The following is a 26,638-nucleotide window of genomic DNA, read 5'->3' as shown; positions in this document are numbered from 1 at the left end:
AGGGTACCCACTGATGTGGCTGTGGATTACAATAATAGCTTGCACTTACTGTGGGCAAGACCATGTTTCAAGCATTACAAAGATTTTAGTAATTCTCACAAAAGCCCTGATAGATACTGTTACCTCCATTTCACAGGTGAGGAAATTGAGGAACAGGAATTAATCATTGAAATGAAGATAGTCTTCAAAGTGCTAAAATGCTAACACCACGGAGGCATCAACCGGTATGTGCACTCACCCTAACAGCAAGGAAGTGATGTGGGTCTGTGTTGCCAGAGCATATCCTTGAGGACACTGCTTTTCAAACTGTGGTCCATTGCACCTGCTGAATCAAAGCATTGTGGGCTAAGGCCCTAGACTCCATTTAACAGCATTTTGGGGGTAGGCATGGTTATTAACCATTAACTTATAGTTAAGGACACCGAAGCACAAAGACCTAAAGTAACTTGTACAAGCTTATAATTAGTGGCAGAGGCTGGATTTCAACCCAGCCCGTTTGGGGAAAGGGGTATATGTGAAGGGAAGCAAAAGGGAAAGGACAGCAAGCAGACAGATTACCCCTCAGGGCTTCCACAAATGCTCAACACCTACCCCTGGAGTCAAACCATGTCTCCTTCTCGCTCCATTCCCCAATTCTCCCTGAGGTACCAGGACATCCCTTTCTGAAGGGTTCCTGGGGGAGCACCCTGAGGGATGTCAGGTCTGTGTTTGGGGCCTCAGACCAAGGAAAGACTGAAATAGTAACCTCTCTGGGGAGGTCTGCCTCCTTCCCTGAGCAGTAATTTGGACAGAGTTTGCCTTCTGCTCACCCAGAGATGAGGCATTCGGGTTGGGGTGCCTTTAGGTGCCAGCTAGATGACACTGAAGAGCACGGAAACCAGAGTGTGGTAGGCCTGAGTTCAGCACTGATCCTGTTTAACCTCCCTCGGCTCTATAAGCCTTGGGGTTCTCAACTGTAAGATGGAAATAGGAATCGTGCAACAGATGGCAACCAAAGCTCAATGACATGAGGTCCCAGAATCATCCCTCATTCCAGGAAGACCATGTCTCAATAGCAATAGTATCAGGAAGGGAAGGATGGTGGCAGTCAGTCCCCTTGTCCTTGGATTTCCAGGGCCCATGCAGCCTGGCGCCTACCTGCATTGTGACCACTAGAGGGTGCATGTGTAAGTGCCCAGAGGGCAGGGCCTCAGAGCTTCAGCCTTAGGTGGTGATTGTTCAGTTGCTAAGTCGTGTCCAACTCCGCGACCCTGTGGATTGTTGCAGCACACCGGCCTCCTCTGTCCTCCAGTTGGCTCCATAATTTGCTTAAATTCATGTTCATTGAGTTGGTGAAGCTATCTAACCATCTCATCCTCTGTCACCCCATTCTGCTTTTGCCTTCAAGCTTTCCCAGCATCAGGGTCTTTTTCAATGAGCCAGCTCTTCCCATCAGGTGGCCAAGAATTGGAGCTTCAGCATCAGTCCTTCCAGTGAATCTTCAGGGTTGATTTCCTTTAGGATTGACTGGTTTGATCTCCTTGCTCTCTCAAGAGTCTTCTCCAGCAGCCTAAGGATACCCTCCTAAACCGCCCCTCTGGAAAACAAGATCAAATGTCCTGGGGGTACGGGAGAGGAGAAATGTAGGGTCCTGGCTGCTGCTCCTCAGGTTTCCACAGTCAGGTTACTCACAAAGTGACTCACAAAGAAGTAACTCTGACCTCTCAGATTCAAACCTGCTCCTTCCCTGTTGTTCTAATATTCCCCCAAAGAATCCTGTGTTTTCTCACAGTTAATAAACCCATACAACCTGATGACAATTCTTCTCTGTCTCTGGAATGTAAATGCCACGTGGTTAAAATGGGGAGACTGTCAGGCACAGGCCACCCACAGCCCCGCTGAGCGAGTCAGAAACAGGCCGTTTGATGCCCCTCTATCTGTACCATAGTAGCTTCCCTGGTGGCTGAGACGGTAAAGCATCTGCCTGCAATGTGAGAGACCCAGGTTTGATTGCTGGGTCAGGAAGATCCCCTGGAGAAGGAGATGGCAACCCACTCCAATGCTCTTGCTTGGAAAATTCCATGGATGGAGGACCCTGGTAGGCTACAGTCCATGGGGTCACAAAGAGTCGGACACAACTGAGAGATTTCACTCTCACTCACTCTCACTCTGTCTGTACCATCAGAGAAGCTAATTCACACAAGACAGCACTTACCCCATTTCTTCTCCCTGGTCCTTAGCATAACATCTGTCACGTAGTGGGCATTTTATATCTGTGACATGCTTGGTTTAAAACACCTTGCTTCACCAAGCTCCACGCTCATGATCATCTGGACCAAACACTTACATGCACTATCTCATCAAATCCCCCCAGATTTTGTTCCTGTTCTTACAAAATCATTTTTAAAGCAAACAGAGTGGTTAAGTAATTTGTCTTTGGTCACTCAACCAACAAGTGACAGAGATGGGGCTTGAACCCAGGGCTGCTTGAGTTGAGTGTTCTTCTTAGTTCAGTTCAGTTCAATCGCTCAGTCGTGTCCGACTCTTTGCGACCCCATGAATCGCAGCATGCAAGGCCTCCCTGTCCATCACCAACTCCCAGGGTTTACTCAAACTCATGCCCATTGAGTCGGTGATGCCATCCAGCCATCTCATCCTCTGTTGTCCCCTTCTCCCATCCCCCAATCCCTCCCAGCATCACGGTCTTTTCCAATGAGTCAACTCTTTGCATGAGATGGCCAAAGTATTGGCTTTTCAGCTTCAGCATCAGTCCTTCCAAAGAACACCCAGGACTGATCTCCTTTAGGATGGACTGGTTGGATCTCCTGCAGTCCAAGGGACTCTCAAGAGTCTTCTCCAACACCACAGTTCAAAAGCATCAGTTCTTCGGCACTCAACTTTCTTCACAGTCCAACTCTCACATCCATACATGACCACTGGAAAAACCATAGCATTGACTGGATGGACTTTTGTTGGCAAAGTAATGTCTCTGCTTTTTAATATGCTGTCTAGGTTGGTCATAACTTTCCTTCCAAGGAGTAAGTGTCTTTTAATTTCATGGTTGCAGTCACCATCTGCAGTGATTTGGGATCCCCACAAAATAAAGTCTGACACTGTTTCCACTGTCTCCCCATCTATTTCCCATGAAGTGATGGGACCAGATGCCATGATCTTAGTTTTCTGAATGTTGAGCTTTAAGCCAACTTTTTCACTCTCCTCTTTCACTTTCATCAAGAGGCTTTTTAGTTCCTCTTCACTTTCTACCATAAGGGTGGTGTCATCTGCATATCTGAGGTTATTGATATTCCTCCCGGCAATCTTGATTCCAGCTTGTGCTTCTTCCAGCCCAGCGTTTCTCATGATGTACTCTGCATATAAGTCAAATAAGCAGGGTGACAATATACAGCCTTGACATACTCCTTTTCCTATTTGGAACCAGTCTGTTGTTCCATGTCCAGTTCTAACTGTTGCTTCCTGACCTGCATACAGGCTTCTCAAGAGGCAGGTCAGGTGGTCTGGTATTCCCATCTCTTTCAGAATTTTCCACAGTTTATTGTGATCCACACAGTCAAAGGCTTTGGCATAGTCAATAAAGGAGAAATAGATGTTTTTCTGGAACTCTTGCTTTTTCAATGATCCAGCAGATGTTGGCAATTTGATCTCTGGTTCCTTTGCCTTTTCTAAAACCAGTTTGAACATCTGGAGGTTCATGGTTCGCATATTGCTGAAGCCCGGCTTGGAGAATTTTGAGTATTACTTTACTAGCATGTGAGATGAGTGCAACTGTGCGGTAGTTTGAGCATTCTTTGGCATTGTCTTTCTTTGGGATTGGAATGAAAACTGACCTTTTCCAGTCCTGTGGCCACTGCTGAGTTTTCCAAATTTGCTGGTATATTGAGTGCAACAGTTTCACAGCATCATCTTTCAGGATTTGAAATAGCTCAACTGAAATTCCATCACCTCCACTAGCTTTGTTCATAGAGATGCTTTCTAAGGCCCACTTGACTTCACATTCCAGGATGTCTGGCTCTAGGTGAATGAACACACCATCGTGATTATCTGAGTCATGAAGATCTTTTTTGTACAGTTCTTCTGTGTATTCTTGCCACCTCTTAATATCTTCTGCTTCTGTTAGGTCCATACCATTTCTGTCCTTTATCAAGCCCATCTTTGCATGAAATGTTCCCTTGGTATCTCTAATTTTCTTGAAGAGATCTTTAGTCTTTCCCATTCTGTTGTTTTCCTCTATTTCTTTGCATTCTGAGGAAGGCTTTCTTATCTCTCCTTGCTATTCTTTGGAACTCTGCATTCAAATGGGAATAGCTTTCCTTTTCTCCTTTGCTTTTCGCTTCTCTTCTATTCATAGCTATTTGTAAGGCCTCCTCAGACAGCCATTTTGCTTTTTTGCATTTCTTTTCCATGGGGTTGGTCTTGATCCCTGTCTCCTGTACGATGTCACGAACCTCCATCCACAGTTCATCAGGCACTCTGTCTAAGATCTAGTCCCTTAAACCTATTTCTCACTTCCACTGTATAATCATAAGGGATTTGATTTAGGTCATACCTGAATGGTCTAGTGGTTTTCCCTATTTTCTTCAATTTAATTCTGAATTTGGCAATAAGGTGTTCATGATCTGAGCCACAGTCAGCTCCCGGTCTTGTTTTTGCTGACTGTATAGAGCTTCTTCTTAGTATCTGGCCCTAAAAAAGGAAACACGGTCTTTTCCCTTTGGGATGTTTCCATGCCTGTGCATGCTAAGTCGCTTCTGTTGTGTCTGACTCTTTGCGACCCTATGGACCATAGCCCACCAGGTTCCTCTGTCCAAGGGATACTCCAGGCAAGAATACTGAAGTGAGTTGCCATGCCCTCCTCCAGGGGATCTTCCCAACCCAGGGATCGAACCCACAACTTTTATGTCTTGTGCATTGGCAAGCAGGTCCTTTACCACTAGCACCACCTGGGAAGCCTGGATGTTTCCACATTAGCTAGGAATTCACAAGGCAGAACTTGGTGGTGGGAAGAGCCAGGTTTTAGGGGCTACTGCTTATGAACAGAGGCATCATAGACAGAGTCTGGCCACCTCTTGCTATGGTGAGATGGACTGGCAAGGAGACTGAGTCATCCTAGCCCACTTCACAGAAAACTAATGGATAAATCAAGGCTTCCCTTATTAGTTCTCAGGAAAACAACTATAGGCCCAACAACAACTGGCTAAGTGGTGTCATCTGCCCCTTTAGAAGGTTAAATCTCGTTGGTCAACGTGGTCCCAAGTGGGAGAGCATGGGTACCCTTTGGGGATGGATAACCCTTCTGAGACTTTGATGAATGCTGCAGACCCTTTCTGTCTTGAAGAATGCACACAGGCATGTATTCACCCACATGACACATACTCATCTAGTTCCTATTGGGTGTAAGGCCATGTTCCAGGTGCTAGGGATACTGCAGTAAGCAAATCACAGAAACTCCTGAGCTCAAGGAGTCCAGTGGGGGGACAGACAGACCATAAACAAAATAATCATAGCCAGCATCTTGGAAGATAAATGTGCCAATGTTAAAAATAAGAAGAGACAAATGCCAGGAGAGAGTGGATATGGTTCAGAGAAAGTGGTCAGGGGATACTTTTCTGGGAAGTTAACATTTGAGCAAGGTCTTGATGGTGACACTGTCTGACACTATCTGGGAGATGAATGTTGCTCAGAGAACAGCAAGTGCCAAGGTCCTGAGGTGGGAGTGTGCCTTGCATATCCCAGGACCATCAAAGAGGTCATGAGATGAGACAAATACTGCTGGGGGGGGGGGGGCATGCAGATTATAGGGTACCCAGGCCATTGGTGGGTCTTTGGCTTGTCCTCTGAGCTGGGAGCCCCTGGAGGTTCTGAGAGGAGGGCCATGATCTGCCTTCTGTTTGACTGGCTCCCTCTAGTTGCCACATGGAGAATAGACGGCAGGGCAGAGATCGCGGCCTGGTGGGAGACCGTGGCAGTGGTCCAGGAGAGGCCATGCTGGCGTGGGGAGAAGCGGTCAGATCCTGGACATATCTGAAGATAGAACCCATGTGACTTGCTCGTACACAGACTTGAGGGTGCAAGAGAACATCTGAACAGTGAAGACACCTTATTGACGCTTATTTATTTAATTTTAAAAGTCAGTTCACCACTTTTATTTAGCCTTGTCATAAGCAATAATAGCAATGGAGTCACAAATGTGCTAGTTAAATTTATGACTTTAAAATAAATACATAAAGGGACTTCCCTGGTGGTTCAGTGGCTAAGACACCATGCTCCCAATGCAGAGGGCCTAGGTTTGATCCCTGGTCAGGGAACTAGGTCCCATATCCCACGGCTGAGAGTTCACATACCACAACTAAAAACTGGGTCAGCCAAATTTAAATATATACACATGTATATATGTATATATATAATGATAGGGGCTTTGCTGGTGGCTCAGTAGTAAAAATCCACCTGCCCATGCAAGAGACAGGTTCAATTCCTGGTCCAGGAAGAAGATTCCACAGGCCACAGAGCAACTAAGTCCATGTACTACAACTACTCAGCCTGTGCTCCACAGCCTGGGAGATGCAACTAGTGAGCCCACAGGCCACAGCTACTGAAGCCCATGTATCCTAGAGCCTGTGGTTCACAATAAGAGAAGCCACTGCAAGCCCATGCACACAGCTAGAGAAAAGCACGCACAGCCACAAAGAGCACAGCCACAAATAAAATAAATAAATAAAATTTTAAAATAATAATAACGAAACAAATACATCAAATCAGGAATTCCTGGCAGTCCAGAGGTAAGGGCTCCATGCTCTCATTGCTGAGGGCCCAGGTTCATTCCCTGATTGGGGAACTAAGATCCCACAAGCTGTGCAGTGTGACCAAAAAACATTTTTTTAATAAAGCATTTCTTACAAAAAAAATACATAAATACATAATACATTAAAAAATAGGTAGTTTATCTGTGCATCACCTGAATTATCCTAATAATCATCTGAATACATGCAATGTTGGGAATGCCGGTTTAACGAACTACTAATTTCACCTACATTTAGGGTTTTTTGTTTGTTCACATCTTACTTTCTCTCAGAAGGGCTTTTCCTGGTCCTGTCTACAATTTTGGGACTTATTATTACCACAGCCTCTATGAATCAAATGCCGACTTGCCATGACCACTCCAGGCAGCCTGTGCTTGGGCAGCACGGAGTAATGATTCTTAACCATTATTTTGTTGAACCAAACAGACCTGGGTTCAAATCCTGTTCAGTTACCTCTCAGTTGTGTGACCATGGGCAACCTCCTTAACTTCCTAACACAAACCCCAGTTGGGTGCTCTTATTATTCCCAGATTAGAGACTACAGACGCGGAGCCTGACACTTAACTGGTAATAATAATATTGGGAGGTTGTTTTGCAGAGTCAAAGATTTAGTCCAGTGTCTGGCGCCTAACAGGTGCTCAGTACACGGGAGATGTTGTCTTCCCGGGTGGCCCAGTGGTAAAGAATCCGCCTGCCAATGCAGAAGACGCAAGAGATGCAGGTTCGATCCCTGGGTTGGGAGTATCTCATGGAGAAGAAAACAGCAACCCACTCCAGTATTCTTGCCTGGGAAATCCCATGGACAGAGTCTGGGGGCTGCAGTCTGTGGGGTCGCAAAGAGTCAGATATAATCGGGCAGCTGAGCACGCCCATTAGCTAAATAAGCAAGGAGTTCGTTGTTTTATTTAACCTCTGGGAGACTCAATTTCCTCATCGATAAAATGGGCCTGCTTGACTGCGGCAGGAATAAGGTCTTGGCACCCTGTGGAACTCAGCAGCTCCTGGGAACCTAGAGAGACTGCCCTTCCCAATGCTGCTGGTCACACCCCTTGCGCTGCACTTAACCCTCCACTATCTAAATAGTCTAAACAGCTCAGAACAGGACAGGGAGGGGAGCCAGAGGAGATTCTAGAACCAGAAAAAGAGAGTGATTTGTCCAAGATCACAGGGCCGCTTGGAGGGAGTCAGAGGTTGACCTGAGGTTTTTTAGCTCCCAGGGCTCTTTGCCCCTTATCCTGGCGCCTAAGGCTTCTCACCCTAACTGTGCAGTGTATACAGAACAGGAGATAAAAGGGCAGCCTTGGGGTCAGACTGCCTGGTTTTAATCTTGGCTCTGGTGCTCACAGTGTGGCCTCGGTCACTTTACCTATCCTCTCCAAGTTTCCGTTTCCTCATCTGTAATATGGATTTAATAATAATAGTACCTACTCTGTAGGGTCACTGTATTGATTGATATCATATATGCAAAGCATTTAGAGCTGCTACTGTTATTTTGCTCCTTGTGAGTGTCATAGGAGAGGGCAATGCCCTGAACATTATCAGGCTTCAGAAATACCAGGTGAATGAATGAACAGAGGCGTGAATAAGTGAAGTCTGATTCAGCAACAAGTCTCCTGGTTGCTAAGAGGGTCAGAGGTAGTTACACAGAGACCTGGGTGAGGACTGTAGCTTCACTGCAATGAAACTGGATTGCCTTCATCCATCCTTCTCAAACTAGGTGAATCTCTTGAAGTCAAAGGATTTTTCTGGAGGGCTAATTTGACTCAAAGAGATTGGAGAAATTTACTTTTATATTATATTTGCAATGTATCCCCTTTTACTATTAAAGCTAACCTAGATATATCAGGGAATAGTATGCAAAATGGAGCGGCTTTTTTTTTTTTCTTTGAACAGAGATGAGAGACTCCTAAAGAATGTCACAATCACTGTGAGCAGCTCTGGACTGTGACCCCAGACCTGACCCCGGCCTGAGCCCAGGCCTCCTGGTGGAGGAAGCTCACTCCCTTAGCCTTCAGCCAAATACAGGAGCCCTCGTCTCAGAGACAGTGCCTGGGAACATGGCTCATTTGAGTTCTTGACTATAATTCAGCTGCTTGTTTCTATAGGGCCCTGGCTATGGGTCAAAGGCCTTTAGTGCAAAAAGCCTGCCCCTCAGGGACTGGGAGATTACTGGATAGTCCTTGTTATTCAATCATCCCTCCATACCACAGCCAGAAAAAGGTTTCTAGCATTTCTCTCTCATCATGAGGCTCCCAGACTGAGAACCCCATGACCCGACAGGGCAAAGAGTCACTTCCCAGCCCGGTTAGGTGTAGGTCCCTTCCCATTGCCCCTCCCACCATGTGGACCCTGAACAAGAGAAGCCTGCACCCCAGAACACCCCCAAAGTTCCCCTGTTTCCTGCCAACTGACAACCAGCCTTTGCACCGGCTGGTTCACCTGCCTGCAATGCTCTTCCTTCTTTTCCGCCAGTTTTTTCCCTCTCTCTGCCGAGAGACAGTCCTGTGGCTGCCTTCCTTTCTCTATCCTGGCATCTGTACAGCCCTCCTTCCCAGGAATACAAGTTATTGTCCCAATCTGAGAGGCCCCCCAAGAACAAAGCGTGAATGCTCCTCCCCTCTGTACCCCTAGCCCAGCACCCAGGAGGTGCTCCCAAAATTTAATGTAGATAGATATGGCCACTTTCGCCTCCCCATGAAGTTGTCCCAACTTCCCCTCCCTCACGGGCTTCCCCGGTGGCTCAGTGGTAAAGTATCTGCCTGCCAGTACAGGAGACCCGGGTTCGATCCCTGGGTCGGGAAGATCTCCTGGAGAAGGAAATGGCAACCCACTCCAGTATTCTTGCCTGGAAAATCCCACGGACAGAGGGGCCTGGTGGGCTACAGCCCATGGGGTCTCAGTGAGTTGAGAATGACTTAAACTAAACAATCACCCCTCCCTCACAGTGCCCGCACCTCTTGCTGCTGTGATTCCGCTTTATGTGCAGACATACACATGTGCTTGCACATAGTGAAATAATGTGTATATACAGTTATTTAATGCACAATTAAGTGGGAGTTATGCTCCATAAGGTGACTTTATAACAAAGAGATTGGAAACAAGGTTATCAGTAAAGGATCTAGTTAAATCAATTACTGTATACCATCCAGCTATTGAAAAAGAATGAGATAGCCCTCAGTATGAAAAGATCACGACATTAAGTAACTAAAAACAAACAATTCAATGGAAAAATGGTCAGAAGACCTAAATATACATTTCACTGAAGAAGTCATCCAGATGGCCAACTGGCACAGGAAAAAAATGCTCAACATTGCAAATTATCAGAGAAATGCAAATCAAACCCACAAAGTCTATATCAAAAAACCAATAATATCAAATGATTTTCATCAAAAAATCTATAAATAATAAATGTTGGAGAGAGTGTGGAGAAAAGGAAGTCCTACACTGTTGGTGGGAATGTAAATGGGTGCAAACCCTATAGGTTCCTTAAAAAACTAAAAGTAGAACTACTGTATAATCCAGCAATCCCATTCCTGGGCATATATTTGGAAAAGATGAAAACTCTAATTCAAAAAAATACATGCACCCCAGTGTTCATAGCAGTACTATTTACAATAGCCAAGACATGGAAGCAGTCCACCTAGAGAGTAGCCCCTGCTTGCCGTAACTAGAGAAAAGCCCCCGCAGCAACGAAGACCCAAATAAATAACATTTTAAAAAAATAAGAAGAGATAGAAGTAAGAACTGACCAGTGGGAGAGGGCATCCTGTCCTGTCTTAGCTTCCTGTCTGCACATCGTCTCTTCCCCGCCAGACCAGGACACGCTTGTTGCTCTTGTTTACTTCCCAGAGCTCAGCGTACAGAGGGTGTGTGATAAACATTTCTTGCCTCAGTCCTCACTAGCACTCGCTGTGCCCTGGGAAAGGCTGGGGAACACGATGGTCAGCAGCTTCCAGAACCCGGGACTCCTCACAGGGCTGCATTGTGACTTCCACGGTCCCTAGATGCTTTTGTCTGCATGGGTACCTTCGTATTTTATAAGTGTTTTGGCATGAAGACAAATGTAAGCCAGGCTGGATTCATCATTGTATGCTTATCATTATTATTTCTTTTCTTCTGATTTCAAACAAAATGAAAATTAAAACATTTTCTAGGCCCCTTAAAATTACCATGGGCCCTAGGCACCGTGTCTGCCATGCCTAATGGGTAAGTGGGCCCCAGACCTGTGCCCTGGGCATGGCTGGTGTTCAGTTAACAGGCACTGCTTCCAGGAGCAGCCTGGCCGGGGAAATGCACGTGGCCTTTGGAACCCTAAAGGCCCGGGTGTGATCCCAGCTCCAGTCCCACTGAGGCTCTGAAGGCAATCACTAAGGTTTCCTGAGTTCAGTTTCCTTCCTGTTGAAAGGCAATGTTGCCATGAGGATTATAAATATAACAGAAGTTGCTCCATAAATGCCCAGTATTATTAGTTGATTTGTCTCCAGGAGGGAGTGGGTGCTCTGAAGGTAGCCCAGGGACATGATTGGCTTGGATGACACCAACCACAGTCAGAAGTCCTGGCCCCTTCGGGAGAGGCAGAAGGAAGGTGGTGGAGGACATGCATTTACCTGGTTTTAATTATACTCTTAGTATATAAATGCTTATATATGGATATAATCTTTTATATAAGTATATACATAGACTTTTAGACATATAAAAGATTATATATAAGAGTATATATACTAAGAGTATAAATATATAAGACTATAAATATATATACTAAGTATATATACATTATATACTTATATACAGTATATATGAAGCTATATACTCAGTATATATCTGGAGCAGATAAAGATTAAATTTCAGAGCCAGGCCTCTGCTCAGAGGTTCTTGGCCTTGACTGTGCATTAGAATTACCTGGGAGCTTAAAAAATACTAAAGCTCAACCCCTACCCCAGACCAATCAAATCAGAATATCTAATGGAGGGCTGGGTATGTGGGGGGTTTTTTAAGCTCCCCCAGGTGATTGTAATCTGAAGCAAGGTTGAGCATCCCCGTGGCCATTCCTGTGAATGGAAGAAGTAAGCTGTCTCATCCAACAGAAAACTTCTCACCCCCACAACCTCTAAGACCATGAACTCTTAAGTGGCTGCCAGAGGTAGATTGAAAGTGGGGTTAAAGTAACTTGTGGGAGGCCCTTCCAAGGCCCTGCACCCATCAGAGTATTCTTTTTCTTTGGGCCAGCCTCCCAAATTGCATAGTTTCAGGCAGCACCCAGCCTAGATCCACCCCTGTGGATGCCTCTTGCAGCCCAGAACCTTGCCGGGTCCTGAGACAAGGGATCGGAGCACGCCGCCATCTGACAGGGCGGGTAACAAAGAAGACAGGGGACCTACCCCTGCGAGCACGGAGTAGGTTTCTCCAGGGTGGGCTGCAGACCTGCTCCACCCGAGGCTGCTGCTGCTTAGTCAGGTCAGTCGTGTCTGACTCTGTGCAACCCCGTGGACTGTAGCCCACAAGGCTCCTCTGTCCATGGAATTCTGCAAGCAAGAGTACTGGGTGGGTTAGCCATGCCCTCCTCCAGGGGGTCTTCCCAACCCAGGGATTGGACAGATTCTTTGCCACTGAGCCACCAGGGAAGTCCCTTCTATTTGAGGGGTGCTATTCATCTGCATTCCTGAGCCACTCAAAATCTACTGAGTTGGCATCTCTGGATTAGGCCAGAGGCTGCATCTGTCACTCTCCAGAGGGAATTCTCATGCACAGGTACGTTTCTGAGTCAGGAGAGGACCCATAGTCCATGTCTTGATTCAGGAGGAGGCTACACAGTGTACACATAGGTAAAAAAAAAACCTCCAAGGTTTACATTTAATATGTGCACTTTATGTGCTCAACCTAAAAGCAAAAACAAAAGAGAACCAACCAACCATGTGCCTGGAGCTTTAAGGAGAATCAGGGGAGGCTGTCTGGAGGAGGGGCTCTTTGAGCTAGGTCTAGAGCAGGGAAAGAACAGGGAACAGAGTGGGGTTGGGAGGTTCCCTGGGGAAGGGACTCTTGCAGCCATAGCAGTGGGGGAGGCAGGTAGGAACAGGAAAATGGTTGTTTTTGAGGCCTTTTCAGGTAGCTGCCTCATCCCCACCCAGCAACAGGGTGTCCTCAGAGGCCCACAGGCTGCTGTGGTCAGCATAGGTAGCCCATGTAAACTCCCAGCTTGCTTCCAAGAGCATCCAGGTCATTCTCCAACAAGACGGCATTGTTTGGGGTTCCAATGCAGGGCAAGAAAAACAGAGAGCTCAATTGTCCCTGTCATAATGGGTATATAATTTATAATAATGTCAGCTATTAAAGGATTTTTAGTAATTAGCTGACAGTGGTGTGCTATTTCACTGCATTTTTGCCTGCCATAATGATCTTGAACTTTACAAGACAGTTTTGAACTTGCTCAAAATAAGTCCCGAATACAAAGAAGGGCAGGGTCATCCCAAATAAGGGGTAAAAGATGTTGGACAAAATGGGGCTGTTCTCCCAAAAAGAAGGTGAGCTGTGCAAAACCAGGAGGATCGCAGGCCCAGTGTCTTCCCAGGGAGCTATACAACCAGTCAAATGCCTGGCCAGAGCGGTGACTAAAGCAAGTCAGCTGTTTCAGAACAGTGTATTAAGTTGCTTTCTTTCTAATACACTTTGTTTGCATGATATACAGCTAAGAATATTTTTCGCAGGACTTCCCTGGTGGTCCAGTGGTCAAGACTCCACAGTCCCAATGCAAGGGGCACAGATTCAATCCCTGGTCAGGAAACTAAAATGCTGCATACTGCAGCCAATAAAAAATGTTTTTAATATTAAAAAAAAAATTTTTTTTAAGAATATTTTTCTCTTCCCCAGAGAAACATGCTTCTACTCTCATGATTCTCTTGGTATATTTTTTGCACTTTCTGATTTTTAACATAATAAAAGAAATATTTCTTTCTCCTCTTAATTCTGCTAAGAAAAAAAAACCAAACAGCCAACACAAGCCCAGTGATAAATAGTAATGGACAGAGTGCTGGAGAGGCATCAGGGAGTGGTGGGGTCTGTGGGAAACTGATGCACTCAGGCCCAGTGTGAATGAGGATCTACTATACCACTCCAGACAATCAGGACTGCAGGCTCCTGGCAGAGACTAAGTGCCAATGGCAACCCCACTTCTTCCTCTTTCTTTTTAATAGCAGAAAGATGATTTATTTTCAGCTGGGAAAATTTCATCCTGGGGGAAAAGGACTCCTTCGGCTTGAGCACAGTCACATGACCATCTGTATCCTCCCTTGCCCTTGGTATAGCCATGCAACTATCTAGACAATGTTGTAAGTAGATGCGTTGTGCACGAATTCTGGGAAGGCTGCATAAACAGAGCTGGCTCATCTGGAGGCCTCCTATTTGACTTCAACTTTTTCTTCTCTGGCCTAGAATGTGAATGTGATGGCGGGAACCCTGGAAGCCATCATGGACTGTGAAGCAACCTTTGCACATGGGAGCTGTACACTGAAGACAACAGAACAGAGACACCCAAGCCCCTGATGGCTTTTTGAATCTACATACCCAGGCCTGAGCTGCCTATTTCTCTCCTGGCTCCTTTTATATGAGAAAGAAACATGTATCTTATTTAAACTACTGTTATTTTGACATTTTCTGTTATAATCTGCCCAACCTAATTCTAATTAATACAGCTGGGCTCATTATCACAATAGTTCAACTTTTCAAATTTAGCCAGAATAGATGAACTTGCATATGACATAGTTTGATGTCATACATGTTGGAAACTTTATATAATTATTTAAAATACTGAACATGCCAAACAAATTATGTCTGAACTGCATTCAACCCAAGCCCCACTCTGGACTATACCATTGATGATAGGTATTAAGATTTGATAAATAGTCATTTCTCTCTTTTCTGGGAAGATAGTAGGATTGTGCTTCTCCACCCAGTTGAACTCAAATGTGTCCATGTGACTTGCTTTGGCCAATAAAATACGAGCAGAAGTGATGTGCAATACTTTTAGGAAGGTGATTTAAGAGCCAGTGTGTGATTTGCCATATTCTCTTTTCCCTGCTGCCGTCATTATGGAAACATATCAACATGGAACTTCCTACAGCTGGATGGTTGAGTGACTGAAGAAAAGAGCATCCTGATAACTCATCAGGTAGTACCTAAACATGGCTATAGTAAAGCCACTGGGACTGGGGGGGTGTTTGTTACCCCAGCATTATCTAGCTTATCCTGACTCATCTGCCCTGTGATGACATGAGGCCCACACTGATAACCCATGATAATTCCCCATCTCAAGGTCATCTGATTAGCAACCTTAATTCTACCAGCAACGTGAATTCTGCTCTGCCACGTGACCTAACACAGTCACAGGTTCCAGCGATTAGGATGCACAGTTGAGGGTTCCAGAGATTAGGACACAGACATCTTTGGTGGGGGGAGCATCGTTCTGTCTGCCACCCCCTCCCCCACCCCAGGAGCAATAGTGTCAGCAGTATTTACTGAGCACGGACCACTGCCTGCCAGTGTGCCCAGCGCTTCTTTTCCTGAACAATCTCATCCGCTCTTCACAAACCTAGGAGGATAGTTCTCCTCGTGTTCTCATTTTACAAAGAAGTTAAGCAATTCCCCAAGTCTACCCAGAGAGTAAGGGCTGGATGTTGAAATTTGAACTCAAGGCTGTCCAACTGAAGCCAGGGTTCCAACCACATGCTGCATCCTGTGAAGCCACCAGATCTGTTTAACTAGACGTCACCCCTCCTCTGTGCTTCTATAGCTGAGTGGCGGGTCTCTCTTGTTTAAACAATACTCTTCTGAAGTCTCAGTTTCGGGCAGGCCACCTCCCTACATCAGCCATCAAAGTAATAAGAGTAGTTATTTAATGAAAATCTACCCTGTCCCAGACCCTTCACATACAACAACGCTGACACCCTGGTCAGAGTTAAGGCTGCCAAGGCTGGTCTTGTTTCCACTTTCCAGAGAAGGAAACTGAGACTCAGACAGGCAAGGATCAGCCTCTGAGGTCATTCGTGTCAGTGCTGGAAGTTGAACACAGGCTTAACTCCAAGGCCAGTTCCTGCCTCTGTGGTTGTAAACACTTGCTGCCTTTGTAAGCATGAGAGTGGTACGACATCGTATGGAAAAACCTGAATGAACTTGTCGACCAACCCAATAACTATCATTAACTGAATTTAAGCTGGCAGTGTAGCCCAGTGGTTAAACTGGGGATGCTGGAGTCATGCTGCTGGGGTTCAAATCCCAGCCTGCTCACTTTCTTCCTGTGTGACTTATGCCTTGATTTCCTCAACCGTAAAATGGATAACGACAGCACCTACTTCACGAGGGCTGTTGTGAAGATTAAATGACTTAATGCATCTCAAGTACTTTTGACAGTCATTGCCCGCAGCAAGCAGTATGCAGTGTAGCTTTAACTGTGAGGCGGCCTGGTCAGCTGAGCGTCATGCAGGACCCCTGCCCCAGTGTCCAGTCATGTCACCGGTCCTCTGCTCCAGTCTTGTTAGAAAGAAAGGCAGCTTTTTCTGTGAAACATTATGACCCCAAACTAACTAAATAGAAGGTTCTCTGGAAGACCAAAAAAGATAAATGTTGAGAAAATATTTTATAAACTGTAGAGAGAAGTGCCCATGTTGGGTATCACGGACCTTAATGAAGTGCTTAACAATCAGGCTGGAAAACCATAGACCCACCAGAAGACCCAGTGTTGGCCTTCTCAACGTGGGGCCCCAGGGAACAGAGAAAGAGCAGGCAGCTGTCATATTTCCTCCTCCCCTCCCATCTCCGCACCCTAGCCCGCCCCCATCCATCCTGGGGCTGCAGGAATGCGATGGTATCTCAGCAAACAGACAGTCTGTTCCCACAGGAGATGGGGCCGCCCCCAGGAGGCCCCACTCTCCCAGCCACTGTAAACACAAGGGTCTGTCCTCTTTATCAGCTTGGCTCAGCAGCAGTGGAGACAGTCTGCCCGCTGGAGAGTCCCTGCGCAGCGATAAGCTGCTGGGCCCCTTGTTGGCGGCCCTCCTGGGGCTGTAGCTGGGCTGCCCCAGAATAGGAATCTTGGGGCTGGCCTGGCTTGGGGCCTAAACACCTCATCCAGGGGCTGGGAGGCTGGATGCCTGAGCTCTGAGGATGTTAGCCACTCAGACGAAGGAAGCAAAGGCCCAGAGTTGTCAAGGGGCCAGGCCACAGAGTCTGCAAAGCCCCCAGGAGCTGGCCAAGACTTCTGAACCTGTTAATTACATGGCTTTAAAAGATATCTTTATCCTCCTTCTCCCTCATCATCATCATATTTAGAGACCATACATATTGATGATCGTTTTGCCCACAATATTTTTCCATCCACACTCCATTCAGTGAATTAATACACAGCAAGTGCTCAGATCTGGGCTTGGTAAGGACTCAGAGAAACTCACCCTGCAGAGGCACAATGCAGTGTTCCTGTAATCATTCTCGTGGTGCAGACAACCCCCAGTCCCTTAAATAACAGCTGGCTTTTATCTGGTCATACCTATTATGTCCTCAGTTTCTCCACTGACTAGACGCGGGGAATGCTAGAGTGAACAGCATTCTCTTTTGACCGAGGCAGGAACTGAAGGGCCCAGAGAGGTGAGGTGGTTTGCCTAAGCTGCAGAGCCAGCACATGGCAGAGCTGGGACCAAGCCCTCAGACTCAGAGTCCGACAAACCCCTTTCCATCCTAGCCACTGCCTGTGTTCTCGGCCGCTCAGTCGTGTCCGACTCTGTGGGACCCCATGGACTGTAGCCCGCCAGGCTCCTCTGTCCATGGGGATTCTCCAGGCAAGAATACTGGAGTGGGTTGCCATGCCCTCCTCCAGGGGATCTTCCCGACCGAGGAATCAAACCTGAACCTGAATCTGCTGCATTGCAGGCGGATTCTTTACCTTCTGCGCCACCAGGGCCCACAGCCAACCACAGAGCAGCCTGCACTGGGTCTTGGGTCCCTGTCCTGGATCCTTTCTGGGGTCAGGCAGAGGCAGATCAAGATCCTGGGGGTGAGGACGGACTGACAGCTCCTCTACAGCACTCAGCACTAGCGAGCAGCCGTGGATGGAGCTCCAAAACAACCAACGCGGCTGTCAGCCCACAGGATGGGCACCTGGGTGGGAGCCCAACACCCTGGGTTCCAGTCCCAACTCTGTGGTTTTCAGGGCTCTGACCTGGGTGGGGCTGGGCACTTCCCCTCTCTGGGCTTGGTCCCCAGATCTTTACTTCCTTATCTATAATATGTCACCTCCCCTGCCCTGGCTACCTCCTCCAAGAGTTGCTGGGTGAACTAAATGAAACAGTACGCATTAAAACCACTGGTTTGGCGCTCCTGATTAAAATGCTTTCTCTTCCTGATCGGATGAATTTCAGACCCCTGACCATCCTTTACTGCCCAGTTCAGATGCCTCCTGTTCCTAGAATCCCTCTCTCTGGTCTCCCAGTTGGGCACAACTGTAGCCTTCTTGGAGCTGTCACTTCTCTCCTGGGGTATTCTCTCCCTTGCATGGGGTCAAAGTTTGGGACTGATTTCTCGTGGGATCCCCAAATGATAGTATGGAGTCCAGCACACATTAAGTGCTTGATAAAGTGAGTGAGTCAATGAATGGACTACCAAAGTGAAATGGAGACTCTGTCCCCCTTCTCTGTCTATGAGGCTCAGAGAGCATGTCTCCTCCTCCTCTTTGAGCAGCTCACAGTGGTAAAGACCCCCGAGAGGCAAATCTTCTTGAGTATTGTTTCCTTCTTTCGCCACCTCCTACTCTCAGCTCCAGATCCTCATGTGTCCCCTAGGGCTCCCAGGATCCTATCCTGACGCCTTCGCCTGGCTTTGAGGCCCTTCCCAACTTGGCCTCAGTCCCCGCTCAAGCTCTTGCCTAGCTCATGGTCCCAGGAGTGCCCTCTGCCTGGACCTTGCTCTCTGTTACCAACAGTCACAAAAACATCTCCACTTCACTGAGTCTACAATGCAACAACCACCATCACCATCTCAGGGACTTCTGTTGCCTTCTTTCTTCTAAATGCACCTCCCCGCATGTCCCCACAGGTACTTTCTCCTAGCCAAGGGACCTCCAGGTTGCCTTTGATTCTCATGAATGGGTCCACCATCACCTCCCCCACAAACCAGCTGGGCCCTCAAATCTCCCCTCGCCCATAACATAGGCTGTGATTCTCAGGGTGGCAGAGGGAAGAGATGGACACTGAGCTGGAATTTGGGATATACAGAATGGCTCCCAAAATGTCTTAAGTTTTCTGCAGGCCATGTCTTCTCCCTGTGCCCCCTGGAGTGTCCTACCCCCACCACCTACAGGGGCCCCAGATCCCACATCACAAGGCACCCCTTTAGTCCACAGAGGCTATGGCCCCTCTGCCACCCACCCCGAACACCTGCCCTGTTACCACCCTTACTCATGAATGCTCACTGAGCATCTTCTCTGCACCAGACACATACTATTCCAGGCCCTGGCCGGGGTGGGGGGCGGGGAGGGGGGTGGGTACAGCCGCGAACAAAATAGACAGAGTTCCTTCCCTCATGGAGCTTTCATTCTAACGAAGGAAAGGATGAAAACAGACAATTAAACAAAACAAATGAGTAAAGTATAAGACTATTTTAAGTAAGTTTTGCTATAGATAAATTTACTATCATTGAAAGTAAGGGCCTACATTAAAAAAAAAAAAAAAATGCCAGGATGGACTTGGGGAGTGTAGGGTGGAGTGGCTGTTAAGTGGGATGATCATGTAGACCTCCTTGAGAAGGTGACATTTGCTCAAAGAGTCAAAGGAGGCAAGGCGGTGGACTTAAGGATTCTGAGGAAGAACATTCCAAGCAGAAGGAGCAGCCAGGACAAAGGCCCCTGTCTGATTCCATGTTGCCTTTTCTGTGCACGGACATTTTCATCTCTTTGTTTGGCCCTGAGCAGAATTCAGGAGGGGCTTCCCTGGTGGCTCAGTGGTGAAGATTCCACCTGCCAATACAGGAGATGTGGGTTCGATCCCTGGGTCAGGAAGATCCCCTGGAGTAGGAAATGGCAACCCACTCTAGTATTCTTGCCTGAAAAATCCTATGGGCAGAGGAGCCTGGCAGACTACAGTCCTTGGGGTCGCAAAGAGTTGGACACGACTTAGAGACTACACAACGACGACAGAGTTCAGGTGTGTTAGAGGAAGTTGTTCACTTGGTCACCTGTCCTGCTGCACCAGGAGCTCCCTGGGGCAGAAACCCTGTAATGGCCAAGTTCGTAGTCACCTCAGACCCCACCCTGACATGTCCCGACACACACACACCCAGACCCACACCCTCGTGCCCAGACATACACACCCAAACTTGTATATAGAGAGCCACACACTATGGTCAATAGAGAGGCCTCAGTGATTGTCTGTTGAGATGAACTGAGTGCAGAGTAAATAATAATTAAGTGCACCTACCCCATCTAGTTTACAAAGGTCTCCCTTGTGTCTGCTCTTTGAGCTTGAGAACTGGGTGGTTATTAAAGTGAGGCTCAGAGAGACCAAGGTGAACAGGCTGGTCACTGGTATTTGCAATACTGGAACCCAGCTCTTCTGATTACCATCCAATATGTTTTCATTTAAAAAAAAAAATAGGTCAGATGTGAATGTAGAACAAAATGTCTATAGAGGCAAGTGTCCCTCTTCTCCCCACCCGCCCCCGCTCCACCCTCCTGCTAGGCACTCAGCTTCCTCCCGAGAGGCAGAGTGCACATCTCCATTTACTTTCAGTGGATATTCAGGCTCTCCTCTCTCTGTGAAGAGAATCTGCATTGCAGATACACCTGATGCTATGAAAACAGGCCAGGAGCCCCCACTCTGGAAGCAACCTCTTTGCTCCTAGGTTGTCTGGAGCCAGACTTGGCATCCACTTGGCTTCCCTAAACCTACAAGTCTCTTGGATCCATGACATGGTCACTAAATGTCCCGCATCTTCAGCCTTAGGGATGATCCACTCATCATGAGGAACTCAAAGAGAGGAAATGGGGAACCAAGAAGAAGATGGAAGAAGTAGAGGAAACCAGGCACTGCAGGAAATCACACTGTGCTCAAGTGTCTTCAAAATGAGGCCCCCATTTAATGACCTCTGGATTCTTCCCCAGGGCTTTCAAAGCTGATGAACTGTGAGTTCCCAGTGAAAAGCGTGGGGCTGGAGTCACTGGATGACCATCCATACTGCACCTTAGCAAGTTGCCCCAAACACACTCAACTACAACTGTGGAATCCAGTGTATGCCTCTCCTTTACCAGGAGCAGATGGAAATGAGTCTGTCATGGACCTGCCATGAGGACCCTACAGCCGAGGGGAGACACACACACGCATCCCAGTTGGACAGTGCTCGGGGAGTCTTGAGGGATCAAAGGATGCTGCTCCTCCTGGAGGGGGGAAGGAAAGAGAAGAAGGAGTACACAGAACTCCCCAGCAGAGGAGCCACGTGTGCAAAGAGCAGGGACACTTAAGAAATGCTAAGGGGGCTTCCCTGGTGGTCCAGTGATTAAGAATCTGCCTTGCAATGCAAGGGACACCAGTTGTATCCCTGCTCTGGGTAGATCCCACATGCCTCGGAGCAACTAAGCCTGTAAGCTACAATTCCTGAGCCCGTGCCCCTCCACTACTGGAGCTCATCTGCCTAGAGCTGTGCTCTGTAACAGGAGAGGCCACCACCACGAGAGGCCTGCACGCTGCATCGAAGAGGAGCCCCTGTTTGCCGCAACTAGAGACAGCCCATGGTGAATGAAGACCCAGCACAGCCAAAAAATAAAAGAAATAAACCTTTTTTAAAAAAAGAAAAGAAAAGCCAAGGGGAATTTTGACTTTGGGCGGCAGAGATCAAACGGGAAGGGTCAGTGGGGTTCAGAAGCGAAGGGCCTGGATGTCAAGGGGATGTGTCTGATTTTATCTTACTAAGTGGAGGTTTTCAAGAGGGTTATGGCAGGATCTGATTGTGTATTATCTGGATCTCTCACAGACCATGAGCAGCATAGAGGAGGGAGTGGAGGCCTCCAGGGCATGGGATATGAAGTTCTGACTATAGTTGAGCAGAGAGAATGTATTTATGATGCTTTATTTCTTAAATAGGGTGATGGGGACACTGTTTCTACTTTTTTTTTTAAATATGTCTCAAATAATTCCTAATGAAAAGGAAATTTTAAATAAAAAAGATAAAGTCATGGATTTCTCTTGTGGTCTAGTGGTTAATAATCCGCCTGCCAATGCAAGGGACACAGGTTTGATAACTGGTCTGGGAAGATTCCACATGACATGGGGCAACTAAGCTCCTGTGCCACAACTACTGAGGCCACATACCACAACTACTGAAAGCCTGCATACTCTAGAGCCTGTGCTTTGGAACAAAAGAAGCCACTGGAATGAGAGGCCTGAGCATCAAAACCAAGAGTAGCCTCTGCTCACCACAACTGGAGAAGGCCCCAGCACAGCAATCAAGACTTGGCACAGCCAAAAATAAAATTAATTAATTTTTTTTAACGTTCTGAATTCCAAAAAAAAAAGACAAAGTCAGTGAATATAAGTTCCAAGAAGGTGCAGATAACAATAGCTAATAATGAAGCTTGATATGCACTTAATAAGAAAACTTAATAGGCACTATTCCTAGAACTTTATAAGTATGCAGTCACATAATGGTCACATCCCTATGAGGTGGGTGTTTTACTCCCAAATTACAGATCAGGATAAGAAGTATAGAGAAGCTGAGTCTCTCGTGCAAAGTCACCTGGTCAGTAGGATAGAAAGCGGGGCTTCAGGGATCACATTTCACCAAGGCTTGTACTGCCATGTGGCTCCTGTTCAATACCGCAGCACCTGGCACAGACCAGGTCTACAGTAAATTTTCATTGAATGAATGCACCCCAGAGAGATTCAGCAATTTCCCACAGGCAACACAGGCCAGCCCTTCAAGATTATGCCCCCATGGGGAGCCCAGTGGACCGGCTGCGACCAGCCCACATGCCTTCCTCCCTCTCCTGTTCATCCTGCCTCCAGGTCCAGCCATCCTGGGTTATTATGCCTACAGTAGCCTGAGCCTAACTCAGGCCAGCGGAGACAGGCGACCACACTCGCCAGATCCGGGTGCAGAGAGGGATGCAAGGCCGGCAACGGGTGGGCGAGGCTAGATGGAGCAGGACCTGGATGAGGGGGCTAGGGCGGGGCTGACACCAGGTGGAATACCTCCTGGAAAGCGCCGCCCTCCTGCTCTTTCTGCAGGGCCTCCAGGTCACTCCCTCGCTCCCTCGGAGAGATCCCCCTTTGGGGGAGGGGGCAGTTTTCAAACCCAAAATGGCTGTGCAAAGTTCCAGGCCGGCCGGACCCAGAGGAGGTACCCAAGAAACATTTCTGTGCAGAGCGCCGGATGCCCTGGCAACGGAGGCCCAAGTCGGGAGCCAGGGCAGGCTCCTGAGCAGTCCAGGGGTCACCAAACCTGAACCTGGACGAGGACAGGCCATGGACGTGCAGCAGGAAGCTGCCTCAGCCGACCCTTACCCCCGCCTTCCCAGCTCCCTCCCTCGCCACACTTCCCTTGTTTACTCCTGACCTACTTGCTCATCTTGGAACATTACATGCCCTTTCCCACCTCACAGCTTTTACCCTTTTTTTATTCCTTTGCTGGAAAAGTAGGAGGAGAAGCAGCCAACCCTTGCAGCCCTTACTAAGGTGCCAGGCACTGTCTAAGCGCTTCACGTGTGTTAACTCATTCAATCCTCTCCACAACCCTATGGATATTAACAGATACTTTTTTTTTTTTTTTTGCTGCTCTGGGGCCTCCTTGCAGGGTTGCAGCTTCTCTAGCTGTGGCACACTGGCTCAGCAGCTGTGGTTTAGTTGCCCCACAGCAAGTGGGATCTTACTTCCCCCTCCAGGGATTGAACCGGAGCCCACTGCATGGGAAGGCGGATTCTTAACCACTGGCCCACCAGGGAAGCCCCAATAAATACTACTCTTACCCAAGTGTGTCTTTCCACTGGATTGTTCACTACCTAAAGACATCAACTATCATGGTCATTGTTAACAAAAATAATACTAATAATAACTCACGTTTTTTGGAGCATTTATTAGGTGTCAGGCACTGTTCTAAGCACTTTACCTGTGTGAACTTATTTCATCCAACAATCTAAGGCATGTACCACCCTCCCCATTTTACACAGAAGGAAACTAAGGCAGCGAAAGGTTAAGTGTCTTGTCCACAGTTATGCACTTTGTATAAATTCAGGATTTGGATTCAGGTCCCTCAGACTCCAAAGCAAGTGCTCTTTCCCACAGCAGCAGCGGGCGGGCCTGCTCCCCACCGGGGCCCTGGGTAGAACGTGGCCTCCCCGCGGGCTGACTGGAATCTCTTCCCAAGCGCCCACAGGCCTGCAGGGCCTCAGAGTCAGCACACACCACTGGTGGTCTTGAAGCCTGGCATATGGAGCCTGTACCTGTGAATCTGCTGGGCTTTCCAGTCCAGGGGGAGAGCTGGCAGGGCAGGAGCTTCCCGTTGCTGCCATCACAAATTGCGGCAAACTTAGTGGCTTTAAATGACGCCAATTATTATGTCACAGTTCTGCAGGTTGGAAGTCTGACACGGGTCTCTAGAATCAAGGTGTCATCAAGGCTGTGTTCCTCCTTAGCATGCTGGGGAAGAATTCACTGCCTCAGCTTTCCTATTCCTAGAGGCCTGCTGCATTCCTAGGCTGGTGGCCTCTTCGTCTTCACAGACGGCCACAGCAGAGCCGGGCCTTACTGTGTCGGGGCACTCTGCCTCTGCTTCCTGCATCGTTTCTCTTCCTTGACTGTCTTCTGCCTCCCTCTTCCCCTTGTAAGAACTCCTGTGGCTGCACTGAGCCCATCCAAATAATTGAGAATGATCTTCCCATGCTAGAGTCAGCTGCTAGTAACCATAATTCCATCTGCAACCTTAATTCCCAATTTCCTTGTAACCAAACACATTCACAGGTTCTGGGGGTCAGAACGTGGACACTTCGTGGGGGTGGGGGATTAGTCTGCCTACCTCACAGGTGTTTCTCAGATTGTTCCTCAAAACTCCTCATCCCTAAGCATCCGTAAAATTATTGGAGCATCCCTCAAAGCCTGCGCAGTGGAACAGACACCCCCCACCCCAGAGAAGTCCCTCACAGCCCACAAAGAGGAGAACACATGGGGGTCAGCTGAGGACTTCAGTCGACTGCTTGATAAGAGAGTAGAGCCTCAGAGCATTTCCACCTGTTATCAATAGCTCACTAATTCCCAGCGGGAGGCCATGAAGCGATTCTCATCCCCACTTTAAAGTGCAGGAAAGTGAGGTCGCCAGCCCTGCATCTCACATGCCCATGCTCTGAATCTGTGCTCATTCTCCAGGGACCTTGCTTCTCACAGTTGGGTATCAGCCTCATCCTGGTCGCCAGGGTTCTGGCTATCACATAAATAAGACCTTTCTCCCCCATTGCAATGCTTTGTTGAACATAAATTACCTAGCACATGCCTTCTTTATTAAAATAGCACAAATATTATTAGATAAAATCATAAATAAGATTAAGCAAAAAAACCATTTGAATTTTTTTTAAAAAGACAGACCTAAGAAAAACTGTGGTGTTTGCATGGGTCATGTCTGTGAAGTCTTGGTGTCTGTGAAATCTTTTCTGCTCCCCTATCTCAAGGGGTATTTCAGAGAAGCAAGGTGCTAGATGTGCCAACGCAACATGGTTTGCACATATATGTGCATACACGTGCACACACACGCATACATTGCCACCCTCCCCAGAGACCAGGAAAAGCCCGTCATCCTGCAGTCAGCTGGATTCTTCCTTTCCAATATGGATGCTTTTTATTTCTTTTTCTTGCCTGACAACACTAGCTAGAAGCTCTAGGACGATAGTGAATAGAAATGGTGAGCGCAAACTCATCCTGTTTTAGGGATCTTAGTGAGAAAGCATCCCATCTTTTACTATTAAGATGTTAGCTATATTTTTCATAGATGCCCTTTATCAGGACAAGAAGTTCCCATCTATTCCTAATTTATTTAGAGTTTTTATCAGGAATGGATGTCAGTTTTAGTTAAATTATTTTTCTGCACTTACTAAAATGACCATGTGATTTTTTACTTTTAGTCTGTTAATGTGATGAATTACATTGATTTCTTAAGAGTACACTAACCTTGCATTCCTGGGATAAACCCCCGCCCCCACCTTGACACAACATATTGTATTATCCTTCTCATATACTGCTACATTCAACTGCTAAAATTTTGCTATTAATTTTTACATCTATGCTCATGAGGAATATTTGTAATTTTCTTGTAATGTCTTTGACTGGTTTTTGTAACAGAGTAATTAATAATCCTAGCCTAATAGAATGGGGTAGGAAGTAAGCCCTCCTCTTCAGTTTTCTAGAATTTGTATATAATTAAATGCTTTCTTCCTTTAATGTCTGGTAGAAATCTTTAGTGAAACCATCTGGGCCTAGAATTTTCTTTGTAAGAAGGTTTTTCACTACAAACTGTGTCTTTAATAGATCCTGGGTTATTAAGGTTGTCTATTTCTTCTTGAGTGAGTTTTGGAAGTTTGTGTCTTTCAAAAAAATTGCCCACTTCATCTAAGTTGTCAAGTGTATTGTCACATATTGTACATATTAATAACATTCCTTATTTTCCCTGTAATATCTGTAGAATTTGTGATACTTATTTTTAGTATTGGTCATTTTTAATCTATTGCTTTTCTGTTTTTATTTCATTGGTTTTTCTAATCATTATTTTCCTTCTACTTAGTTTGAGTTTCATTTGCTCTTCTCTTCTGATTCTTTAAGGTAAACACTGAAATAATA

General features: G+C 46.9%; 1 protein-coding gene and 1 long non-coding RNA gene across 5 annotated transcripts in view; one reads left to right on the top strand and one right to left on the bottom strand.

Annotated features, from left to right (window-relative positions):
• SMAD6 (SMAD family member 6) overlaps positions 1–26,638 on the bottom strand; it is a 137,832-nt gene that overhangs the window by 77,193 nt on the left and 34,001 nt on the right. The window contains exons 3-4 of one of the 4 annotated variants that reach the window (XM_070468679.1): positions 10,544–10,820; positions 239–325 (exon numbers count right to left, since the gene is read on the bottom strand). The exons of 1 other annotated variant lie outside the window; for it this stretch is intronic. The gene's annotated coding sequence lies outside the window, so the exon portion shown is untranslated. The remainder of the gene's footprint in view (positions 1–238; positions 326–10,543; positions 10,821–26,638) is intronic. 2 more of the 4 variants (XM_070468680.1, XM_070468682.1) reach the window with 2 other exon arrangements.
• Positions 139–14,807, top strand: LOC139035555 (uncharacterized). The gene is made up of 2 exons (XR_011488147.1): positions 139–224; positions 14,220–14,807. It is a non-coding gene; the product is annotated as an uncharacterized lncRNA (long non-coding RNA).

The sequence above is a fragment of the Odocoileus virginianus genome, chromosome 6, assembly GCF_023699985.2.
Source record: "Odocoileus virginianus isolate 20LAN1187 ecotype Illinois chromosome 6, Ovbor_1.2, whole genome shotgun sequence".
In the NCBI taxonomy this organism is placed as follows: domain Eukaryota; kingdom Metazoa; phylum Chordata; class Mammalia; order Artiodactyla; family Cervidae; genus Odocoileus; species Odocoileus virginianus.
Note: the sequence above shows the minus strand (reverse complement) of the source record. Positions and strands in the feature narration are given on the sequence as shown.